Consider the following 11,535-nt stretch of genomic DNA (forward strand, 5'->3'; position numbering starts at 1 on the left):
TTCAGAAAATTTTTGGTGCTGGAGCAAATATTTAGTCTTGAAAGACAAGCACTTTTTGAGTTGTTGAAAAGATTAATAACACAAATTAAACTTTTTTTTCAAAAAAACAGACCCAATATACAATATCAATGACATCCACACTAGTTTTTCTACTCACGCCTTATGAAACTGTTCTCCTGTGTGAACTCCAACAATTTTTATCCAGAAATTTTTTGGAGAGAAGTCTATGCCTATGCCTATTGCACATATATTTAGTAAACTCAATTTAGAAACATCATACTCTATATGTTCTTTACACTCAACATGTCCACATGTAAATCCCAATGCAACAAATGCTGGAATTATTGTTTTCCACAAATCATCTGGGTGACACATTCATGGCTCAGTGCCCTGGATTTACTGTGCATTGCGACACAGCAAAACATGCATGAGCAGTGACTTCAACCACACTGCACAACATCTGCACACTGTGGACATGGCTACAGTGCACCGAGACGCCCCAGGGATCCCTGAGATAGTTTGCAGTGAAAGTGGAGTTGAGTTTAACAAAGTCTCATATACTGCCCAAATAAAAAGCCTTGAAAATTCCCCCAGGCAATTCTGTTTGTAAAAGAAAGACATTAATGGAAAAAAGTGGGTGATGATCCTTTTATGAAACTCCCCTCTGTACCTTGGTTATCAAGAGATGACCATTGCATGAGCAGGAGGACTGCTTGGGTGGTTACTTGTTTCCCAGGGAGGCACAGGAGCTGTCTGCAATGCACCCATTTCAGAAGAGAAAACTCAAAACATCTGGAGCTTTTCTTTTCTTTCTTCCCAAAGAAAAAAATGAGTTAAATGCTTAAGAGCCCTGGCAGAGTTGACATGCAACAACATATAAAGCATTCACTCCCCTCATGTGAATTGGCTGCTTGATAGAGCTATGTGGAAACTGGGGGGCTGGGGGAGCTGTTGGGTAAAAAGGATGAGAGTACATTTTTCCCTGAGGCTGCAGTTTCAGTCCAGCTCGAGTACCAGAGCTGTTGCTGCCAGACACCATTTCAGTTATTCCTGCGAAATGATGGATGGCCTCAACCCATTCCCTAATGAAGATTTCATCAGGAAGGCTGCCATTGCCATCAGCTTCTTTTTAAGGGCAGCCTTAAAGAATAAGCCAAAGAAGGGAAAAAAAACCCCAAAACCAAGAAAACCCAAATGAAAACACACTCACCTCCCTGTGCACTTCTCTATTCACTTCTGAAAAGCAAGGTGCTAAATGGCAGCAGAGTGTTTTTGAAAGTTCCTCTACTGTATTTATTAGCACCTCCTTTGTGTAAAGCAGAGACGAAAGAGGGAGAGAAGGCCTATCCTACAGGCTGAGACCTCAATGAACAGGAGTAAAAGATGGTGCTGAAGGAACCAAAACATGCATGCCAATTCATGCTGTGAATTCAGGACACCAGCTAGTTATAATGACAAGGAATTTCTGTTAAATTCTATAGCATCACAGTGGTCAAGTTCATTGGATATTTCTGCTGCTGAATGTTCCACCAAAACCTCTTTCAGGTCCCTCTTCTTTTCTTGAGAGTGTTTACAACAAACTCGGCCATGTTTTATATTTTATTTGAGAGAAAGAGAGGAACAGAGGAAGGCTATACTCTTGTATACAAATGTATAACATTACACCAACCTGTAAGTTCCTTATAAAACAGAAAAATAAAATAAAGGCCTCTTTTTTTGATCATTCTTTATGACAATGGCTACATTAATTAGAAGTGCAAAACAGAGATAGAATAGTAAAATTAGAATTGAGAGTGTTCTTCTAAACAAGAAAATAGAAGTTGTTCATGTCTAGTAGCCTGAATGATATATATGCAACAAATAACATCACTGAGAACAACACTGTATTTGATGCAGTGTGCAATGGTTTTGTTCTCTAAGTTGACCTGGTGCTCCATTTTTATTTAGGAAAAAGGTCCATCTTGTTTAGTGCTTTTGGCCATAAAGTATATTTTACATGCAGAACACAAGAAATGTTTACACAAACCTCTGAATATTTTAGAATATATCTGTCTCTTTTGGTTCACAGTTCTGCAGCTGTTGCTCACTAAACTTATACTTTGTTTTTTGACACAGTCAAATGCCCTGGCTCTCAGGTGGAAGATGACATTCAAGTCACCATCATCAGCATCACAACTGTGTTCCTCACTCCCCTGTCTTATTGATTCTGGCGCTTAGAGTGGCTTTCTCTGAATCTTCTGATGGGGCAGCGGACAGAAACCCCATGCTCAGAAAGAAAGCAAACGCCCTGCTGTTGCCCAAGAATATAAAGCAAAGTATGAAATTCAAGTTCAAATTTGAATGATTACCAAATTTCTGGTGTGTCTGTGGCTGGTTGGGTTCCAAAATGAGGGTTCAGAACATTTCTAATATCTGAAATGGGCAATGCAGCTCTACTTCCTATAAAGAGGATACAGCATAATGAAACACAGTATTATTTTAGCTAATGAAAACAAAAAAAGAACAATTCTTGCTTTAAACAGTGTCTTGCACTAACTAGATATAACTAGGACACACCAAAACCCCAGCAAAATGAATACAATTAACCATCTAAAAATTAATGTTTATTCTTTTAACCATATTCTTTTTATCTCAAGTACTGTGGACATCTTTATCCATCTTTTTAGGAAGAATAGGAGACTATTTTTTCACCAGTATTACACCACTTTTGCGGGGTTTGGCTACAAAGTTAAAAAAAAAAGTGTTATTTATTCTTCTCCTGTTAACAATGGTTTATAGGAGGATTTTCCCCTCAAAGATTAAAGACAGAATAATGCAAGTAGCTGAAACCAGGACAACATGTTACATTTTTCTAAAAAAGCAGCACTGTCTCTTTTAAAGTAGAACAAAGCCCTAAACTTTCCACAAAGCCAGCAACTGAGTGAGAGTAGGACCAGGCAGCTCCCACTGTCTTCTGAGAAGCCACAGAAACCTCCTGATTTCAGAGCTTTAACATTGTTGCTTTTGATGTACTACAGAAAAAGAAAATGCACCTGCCTTAAATTTGCCCATTCTTAAGAGGGCACAAACAGGTTGTCCCACCAGCAGAAGACTAGAGGAAGAATTTATTTTTAACGCTCCCCCAAAGACAAAGTTGAAAGATGAGCAACATCACAGCTGAGCAAGGTGTGATTTTAAGAGTGCTGAGGCCTGTGGAGGCCAATGCACCCTTTACCCAGCTCCCACTGTTGATAGCAGGGGGGAAACACTCCAAAGAATATTGACAGTCACTATTTCCATAGCTCAAAACCTAAGGAAACATTATCACTTCACTTAAGTTCCCACAGCTATTACTTACAAAGAAGCAAGCATTGTTTCAATGGCAATATTGACAAAGCTTGACTTCATAATGGTGGTGCCCAGGTGACTTCAGGGCACTGCATCTGAAAGTGCCTGATGCACTGTGAACGCAACATCAATGATCATAGCTTTGAGTTCAATATGAAAACTTGGGGGAAAACAAATTTGTTCTCACTGTAAGTACACTCAAAATGCAAACCATGACTTTATGCACATTTTGGAACAGACTACTGGGCTTCAGACCGTACTTGCTGGTATTAGCAGCCCTTCTTTGCACATTGGTGATACACTCTCTCCCTGCTTCCATCACTTGCCACGGGTAAATCAAACCCTACACCCAGATGTTTCAGGGTTAATGCAGAATAATTAGGTGAGGTTATAAAAGTCAGTTTTGTGCAAAAAAATCATCTGTTGCACCAGTATCTATGAATGAGATGAATGCTCAGTACTTTCAGAAAGATCAACTGTGAAGAGAGGTAGCTGCCCAGAGACATAGACACCTTTCCACATAGCCTTTGTACTTATTAATAGGTTCCTTCTGCTTTAGTGCTTCCCTCGCATCTGGAGCAAATACAGAGATGTAGACTTTAGCATCATAAATAGGGGTGACTCTTTTAGGAATGTGTTAGTGTTTCCAACAATCATATCATCTGTCTTTGTTATTGCTCACTGTTTTCCTGTGTGGATAAGCTTTCCTTGTTAAAAAGCATCCAGTAAAAGAAGTACAGAGAATAGGAACAATTGACAATGTTTTCAAGTCTTACAGAAAATTGTTTTTTCCCTGGCAATAATATTAGGATTTAAAAGTTTAAAGCCATTCAGGGATAAAAACAAATATTAGATCACTGAGATACTGGGTGTTTCTAGTTTGCTTTTACGGAAATGAATTCCTCTCACAACTATCAAGGAAGTGTATTATTGTACTGTTTGGAGAAATATCCCACTATACTTTCACAGTGCTTGAGCCTGCTGCTTCCGCTTGTCCTAAGAGCCACCCTGATGAGTTACTGCATTTGGCCAGGTTCAGCACAACTGCTTTTACCTCGTCCAGTCCAAAGCTGCAACTTTCATGCTTTTTAAAGTGGAAATAACATCACAGCAGAAAGATTACCCTCTCCTTTTCAGATAATCAAATGGATGTGTGCTTTATGCTGTTCAAAACTTTCAAATTTGAAAAATAAATTTCAAGGAAGATGAACTAGAGGGGTATGCAGGTCAAAATGTCCAAATTTCATCTTGAACACAGGCTGGTATACTCAATACTACTTTTTTTTTTTTTTTTGGTACATTTATTTACCTTATAAATTCAACTTTAGAAGTAGCTGTCATATTCTGCCATCATATGTATAGAGAGACATGTAGAGACAATATTCCCTTTGCTGGTAACTGGTATTATACTCTAAGGTATACTTGTAAAAATGATACTTGTTTAAATAATTCTGGTTGCTGTTCTCCTGTTTATTTGAATCAAAATTTTTACCTAAATGCTATTTGATTCTTACTTGTTAAATCCCTTTATCAAACAATAAATGGGAAATGTCTCTCTTTACTAGCTCCATAATACTATAAATGCAATGCAACTAAGCTCTAAAAAAAAGAAAAAGAAAAAACTGCAATAGATGACAAACTGGGATTGCTTTGTAGCTCACTTGGGCATTGTGAGGAGCGGGTCCAACCTCAGCAAGCACTGCTTAGTTTCAGCGCATTGTAAAGTTATCTCATGTTGGGACTAAGAGAGAAATTGAAGCTTCCATTCAATACAACAGGCCATGTTAGAAACACATCCTGCCTGGTCCTCATTAAACTTGTAAAACATGACTGCTAGAGTGCAGTGCATAACACCCTCTAATAACACCATTTAAATACTAGTCAACACTATAGAAGAGGTAGAGAAATGTGACAGAAGTATTAAAGCTAAGTCAGCCCTGAAATGTCTGGAGTTTAAACGTCTATCCAAATCTCTTTGGACCTGGAATCAAGAAGAGAAGTCTTGTGTGAACACAGAAATGTTTTTCTCCAATACCTGTTCGCAGTCAGGCTTCAAATACCAAGAAAAAAAGACTAGGAATATCAAGGAAAAAAATGTATTGTTGGAATAAAAAGAACCATATAGTTTCCTTTTGACCTCTCACTGTCTGAAATCATTCTTTCACCCCACAGAATGCTCAATTCCAATGAAATGTTTCACTTCAAAGAGTTCCGCCCTTATCTTAAAAAGGAAATATGAAGCAAGTATTCTCCAGGGGAGAGTAAACAGTAATCTAACTTGCTCCCGAATTTTAAGAGTGAGGGTTGGGTGAAAGAGCATTCAGTAAACACTAAAGCCAGCTCCAAATAAAATGAAAACAAAATTTAAAAAAAAGGAAAGCATAAATTACAAATCCAGGGACAATGCAAATTGATTTTGAAAAGAAAGGCACTTTCCTCCTTACTGTTTTCAGCACCATGACAATTTTCTTCTAAAAACACTTCATCTGCTATTTGTCTTTAAGCATGTTGAACGTGTATGTGTGAGCTCTTCCTCTAGCTAAGTACTATTACAGCATTCTGAACAGAAAGTTAGGTGATAGATACTAAAGGGGTTTAGTTTCGGAGAGGCATGTTTAGTCAAACTTTCAAGCTTAGCAGGAAAGACGTTGCCTCCGATGTTTTTAATCTTGGAAGAATTTTCCCCTTTGAGGCTGAGATCTAGTAAAATTTCAGTGCTGTTGACTTTATGGAATTTATTTGATTTCAAACTTCAGTATCAATAAAAACTTAGTGCAGTTATCTGAAAACAGGCTTATTGAACTTATCTCAAGCTATATTGATGGATAGGAAAACAATGTTCAACACAAATAAATGTACAGAACATTTCTAAGGATCTGAAGGACTCCTATCCAAAAGCAGATTATTTCCGCAAGTCTTTTTCTACCTTTCTTGCTTAAGTGCTGCATGAAATAAAATTATTTCCAAAACATCTCTTCATAAAGTAAGTGTTCAAGTGAATCAGTATGTGTAAACAAGCTCTACTGAGGATTCATGTTGCCAATTTAGGATAAACTATTTTGTATATTCAACTCCATTTCTCCGGTAAAATTTCCCTAATGAAATGTAGTAAAACTCACAAACCATCAGATCAACACACACCAGCAAAATTAAACCCCTGAGAATATTCACTGCTTTATTTTTATTAGTACTGCTTTAAATATTCAAAATGTATGGGTCATAAAATTATGCTTAGGGCAACATTTTCTCATAAGTTCATTTGTGCATGTTTTAAAATAGAGTTAAAAACTAAATAATTTTAATCTCAACCTTAATGCACACACAACCAGCAGAAATATGATGGGAGCAGATCTTAATAGCCTCCTCCTCAACTTTTTAATTTTAGGGTGTTTTAGGGCAGGAAAAGGAATGTATTTAAAAGCCTGAAGCAGTTTATATAATATTTCAAATTTCTAGAGCAGCCCTCACATTCCCTTCCTTACAAATACAAGATAAAATTACTTGGAATTTCCTTATATTATTACTGAATATAGGACAAACAATAACACAGTCAAGAGTCAGACAAGGTGACCCGTGATTATTTTTCATGGAAAGATCACAAGACAATATAAAATCTGAGCAGTCGACTAGAAAAATGGGCTTCCATGTAGTTTAGACACATATGCCTCAGCCTACAATTTATCATGTTATTACCCTGATCACAAAATGCAAGAGGAAAAGTTCATGTCTGCTTTCTCGCAGATGTGGTGCATCACTGTAGCCCTATGCACAGGAAAGTCACAATGTGATTTGAATGGGAAAGGGTTTGGGGGGGTTTTATGTTTGTTTGTTTGTTTTGGGGTTTTTTGAGGTTTTCCTTGTTTGGTTTGGTTTTCAATTTTTTTTTTTTTTTTTATCTCGAGGAAGCCAAGACAGCCTGTGATACGACATGGATAACTTGAGAAGACAAAGGATGTTTTATCTGCAGACATTGGGAGAAGGGTGCCCTTCATGTTCACCCCAAGAATTGAAAGATGCTAGACCCCTCCTGAATCACAGAAGATGGCCTTGCAACTCCTCCTGAGTTTTTTGCCAGGTCTGAATGCAAAAGCAAGGCTGAAGAAGAGGTGGAGGAAGGTGGCAGGTTGTGCAGGGAGCAGGGCAGCACTTATCCCCAGGAGCTTGGAAGCATCAGGACAATATTCAGCACAAGCCAAGAACTCCACAAAATGCACTCTGATTTGAAGTGCACTCTGCCCAACTTTTAGGTTATCATGAGCTAGAAGGTAGACAGGCCAGTGTCAAAGCCTTCTGATGAGGTAGGGAGGATAGCAAGAGAAGGCAGCAACATATTGCTGCAGGACTGTGTGTGCCACCAGGAGAGGATGCAGAAGCTGCAAGAAAAGTCACTATGAACAGCCATCTCAAGCACATAAAAAAAGCTTTCTTTTCTTTCCTTCTCTTTCTTTCCTTCTTTCTCCTCTTTCTCCTCCCCCTTTCCCTGTCTCCCCACACTCCTCTCTCCCTGCCCCTCTCATCAATGTGTCCTAGGAACAGACATTAGTTTTCACTTTCTTTTACTTTTGCTTGCAGGCAGGAGCAGAAGCTTCCACAAACAGAAAGTCCTAATGCCAGTGACTTCTGGGTACAGGCAGTGCAACTGCCCAGCACTATCCGGGATTCCCTGTGGGAAGAAGTCAGTTGTGAATATCTGTCTCCTGACTTCATAGAAACCATTGACAGTGCAAACTGGCTGGAGACTGCCTAGAGCAGAAGACTGCCTGGCTGAAGCCTTGGTGTTGAGACAGCCACAGACAACACAACTGGCTGCATGGCCTAAGAATACTGGGAAGGAACAATCAAGCTGGGGGCTTGATTCCAGCAGTTATCACCAGGAGAAGTTTTGGAGCAAACCCCACACCACTCCTTTGGTCTTGAGTTAGAGCTACGTGTGGAGTTTATCCTTCTGTCGTACAAAATTTTGCATCCAAGAAAAGCCTGCCTTGGCTCTTACTCAGAACAGTCCTAAATGTAATTTCACAGAAAATGATTATTGAGAAGAATCTGAAAGTGGTCATCCCTACAGAGAAGATCACTTTTGTAAGGAAAAGGAATGAAATATGATGCCCATTACATAGTACAGGACCTTAAGAGAGACAAATTGACCCAAAATGCACATCTAATGTTGCTTTCCTTCAGGATTTTTTTTTTGTTCAGACATTTCATGCCAGAAAATAAGGTATCTGGATAAGAATCCAAACTGATTTGCCATAGAAAACCCACTTTATTTGACTATGCAGTGAGGCAAGAAGAAATTTTTTGCTAAGCGTTTAAAAAACAACTTTCTTGGGGAATACAGTGAAGTCACAGACCAGACAGCAAGAAGGAATGAGACTGGTGAAATGCACACCATTATAACATTTCTCTAGAAAGTTGTCAATGTTCAAAAGTGACAGGACACAAACCCACAAATGAACATGTATAAAGACCACCCCAAAAACACTGTCTGATGTTATAGCTGGTTGAAAACAATTTTTAACAAAATAAACCTTTCAAATGCACAGGGAAATATAACAGCCAAGAAATCACCTAAATGCTTTTCATAACAGATTCTCAGCAGAATATTATTTAAATATTGAGAATTATAATTGATGAAATTACTGTTATAAAATATTATGTTAGCAATAATATGTCCCAAAACCTCTTCCTTACATTATACTGCTCTTTACTGTATTTTCAGGCAGCCTCTCTAACATGAAATACCAGCATGGTACACATCAATGGCCTCGAGGGTATAATTACCACTTGTTATTTACATTTATTTTTTAAAATAATTAACTGGGAGCATGTCTAATGAATGGTAATGGGGCTTAAATTGAGACACAATATGTCAACTACCTTGCCATTCGGAAGCGAACTCCCATGCAGTTCTGTGTGATCAGGAGGACGGGGCTGGTACTGGAGCCCTGCGGATGGCACTGCTGGTATAAAGTCAATGGCACACACTGGCTGTCCATTGATAACTTTGAAGAACCTGATTTTCATAGACATCTTCATTTTACATAGAGCATTGATGAGTTAAGGCATTGGCTTGGTTTTGGTAGGCGTCAGAGGTTAAACAGAGGCTTATCCATACCCTAAGGTAAACCTGCTGCGGTCCTTTGCTACTACACTCTCTCTCTTTTCCACTACTCATAGGTATGTCCTCAGTTGACACAGTTTATAGGACATGGCATAAGCAGCTACTCATGCCAGAATAAGCTTCTGACTCAGAAAGAAGCTATGCATAAAGAAAATCCTCACACAGTGATGTACTTTCAAAATGCATGACCTCATTCTTCCCCAGTCAGGCTCTCAAAGGGAAACAGACCCAAACAAAACATTCTGTGGAGTGAAACATGAAACCAGTGTCTGCTAGCTCACTTCCAAGACTGAAAGGCAAATTGCAAATGTGTAATCAATGTAACAGTGCTTTTGTCAACTTACTACAGGTATAAATCCATTTTCCCAGCATCCTGAAAGATTTTGCCACCATGGTACACTTGGGTCAAAAGCAAAGAATTGACCTATAAATGTGCACTCATTCAAACCTGATCACTGGTTGGGAGTGCTCATATTAATTATGTTCATGAGTTAAAAAAATATATAAAAATCTATATGCAGTGTTTTCTCTAACAGACTCATGTAATCACTTCAATTCACATAAGTTTAGAAAGACTCCCTAGTTTTCATAATATGGCTTCAAACATATTTTTGTAAAAGATTAGCAGCTGTTCACGTGATGAACAAAAAAATCTCACTAGGAGAAAAGCCTGAAAGTCCCTGTGTCAACAGTACCACATATCAACCATATGAATGAAGCTCCAGGTTGTAAATACAGTAAGAGAAGGAAGTAGAAAGAACATGACATTTTTCAAACACAGCACTCATAAGCTGAAGAATAGTTGGATGTGTTATCACTGTCTTTCCCCCCCGCCTTTAACTTCTTCCCCTACGTCTGCCCATTTTCAGGCTGCATTCTCCTTTCAAAATCCTATTTGTCCCTCCTCCTTCCAAGTAATTTTTTGGCCTGTTATTGTGGGCTGTACTGCTAATATTTGATGCAACCTAATTTATGCAAGTCTTGCACGTATCAATACTCATGAGTTGGTAGTAAAGGCTGCAATACCTAACAAAACTAATTTGACATCAGCAAAACTACTTTATGTAGCTCTATGAGGATGAATTTAAGAAATGCAAGATGAGGATAAAGAAATACAGAGATTTATTTATCTAAATCTATTTTATAATGTGTGCTATATACAGGGATACAGTGGAAACCACCTCAAGTAATGAGGCAAAAATCCATGAGTTCCGTACCACGGCTAAAGCAAAACTATGGCCGATTATGGCTTCAGACTGTATCAAATCTACTCTTTTGGTCCAAGGATCTGTTCACCTTTCTTGAGACATAAATGTGCATCTATGTGCATCAGTTCAAGGTAAAAACAGAAGAAAAACAATGCTTCTATTTCAACACTAAATATTTAAATTTTCAAAACAGCTAAAAATTTTTGAATAATTGTACAAGCAAGGGCAGTTGCTCTAACTAGATAAGGATTTCTTTGTGTGATATACAAGAAGAAAGTGCATCACAATCACATGTATACAGCTGGGTGCACTTCTACAGAGCAGGTAGGAAAACAGCGACCATAATGCATATGCTAAGAGAAATAGAAGGTGGTATTCTAGACAGAAAATGTACTGTACCTGTAATATCTGTCAGTGTGAATAATTTCTTGGCTGCTGGCTAGAATATATTCTGCAGTTCATTTTGTTTTATCACATTATTCACACTTTTTTCTGGAACAAGCAGTTCTCTTCTTATAAGACTACGCTCTAGTGGAACAAATAAGCTCAAGCCTATGATTGATTCTCCAACATAGCTGAGATGCTACAGCTTTATTCACTTTTTTTTTAAAATGGCTTTATTCATTTACATCCTCCAGCATGACTCCAGAGTATGCTGAGAAACAGCATTTTGAAAGGTTCTCTCCATGCTCAAGGAGGTGGTGGTAGCTGTTTTTAAATAGTAAATTCCATGATAAGGAGGAGGAGAAGTGCCCGACACAGACAGACTGTCTCTGCTCACCAGTTCAAAAAGTGCACTCCCAGAAATATTTTCTAAAAGCTTATCAGTCTAAACATTCCTCTTCAGCTCTGTTTCCCTTTGGAAATGCTGTGTGAGTC

General features: G+C 38.3%; 1 protein-coding gene across 7 annotated transcripts in view; it reads right to left on the reverse strand.

Annotated features, from left to right (window-relative positions):
* The window catches only part of RBMS3 (RNA binding motif single stranded interacting protein 3), a 707,084-nt gene that overhangs the window by 183,921 nt on the left and 511,628 nt on the right, over window positions 1-11,535 (reverse strand). The gene's annotated exons all lie outside the window — the stretch shown is intronic.

The sequence above is a fragment of the Corvus brachyrhynchos genome, unplaced genomic scaffold (assembly GCF_000691975.1).
Source record: "Corvus brachyrhynchos isolate BGI_N302 unplaced genomic scaffold, ASM69197v1 scaffold53, whole genome shotgun sequence".
Taxonomy (NCBI): domain Eukaryota; kingdom Metazoa; phylum Chordata; class Aves; order Passeriformes; family Corvidae; genus Corvus; species Corvus brachyrhynchos.